Genomic DNA, 677 nt, shown 5'->3' with positions numbered 1-677 from the left:
GGAAAAGGGACTTGTGGTACAGGTAGGCAAACCTAGGGTCTTCTCCCTACTCTGTGCCGAGACCCTTGGGGCTGGGGGTGGGGTGGGGTGGGAACTCCCCCAGTCCTATGGGACCAGCATAGGGCTGGTGGGACATTGAGTGTGACCACTGGCACTCAAGGCCCAAAGGAGCCAGGAAGGCCAGGGGCTCCCCCAGCCAGGAGGGACCCTCGTTTTGCTGTGTGACCTGGGAGGCAAGGTGGCTTTTCTGAGTCTATCAGTGGGGGCTGCATGCTCAAGAGGGTTGCCGGCCTGCTGGGGGCACTTTGGGGCTGGCTCTGAGGCTGAGGCCGCTGAACCCCGGCCTGGGCACCCCACCCCCTACCTCCAGCATCTGCTCACCAAGCACACTGTCCACCCCAGCTGCTGCAAAGGTGGGAACCAGGACAGGTCACATGACCAGCTCTGAGGGGCGGGAGGGGTGCGAGAGAGGGCGGCCAGATAGCGATCAATGGGAACACCAGGGGCAGAGCTGTTGTACCCACAGGTCTGCAAGTGGCCACAGGCCCTCCCACTGCCTGAGGGTGGCAGGGCTCCAAGGCAGTAGCCCCCCAGGCCACCAGCCCAGCCCCACATCCACTGGGCCTGCCCAGGGCCTCTCCCCACTTTGCAGCCAGCTATCAGGCTCGGGGGGCTCA

At 64.5% G+C, this 677-nt stretch overlaps 1 protein-coding gene across 1 annotated transcript in view; it reads left to right on the top strand.

Moving 5' to 3' along the window:
* The first annotated feature begins 6 nt into the window (after nucleotides 1-6).
* Nucleotides 7-677, top strand: part of BGN (biglycan) — a 4,849-nt gene continuing 4,178 nt past the window's right edge. The window contains exon 1 of the mRNA XM_010833195.1: nucleotides 7-22. The gene's annotated coding sequence lies outside the window, so the exon portion shown is untranslated. The remainder of the gene's footprint in view (nucleotides 23-677) is intronic.

Source organism: Bison bison, unplaced genomic scaffold, assembly GCF_000754665.1.
Source record: "Bison bison bison isolate TAMUID 2011002044 unplaced genomic scaffold, Bison_UMD1.0 scf7180017863145, whole genome shotgun sequence".
Lineage (NCBI taxonomy): Eukaryota > Metazoa > Chordata > Mammalia > Artiodactyla > Bovidae > Bison > Bison bison.
Note: the sequence above shows the minus strand (reverse complement) of the source record. Positions and strands in the feature narration are given on the sequence as shown.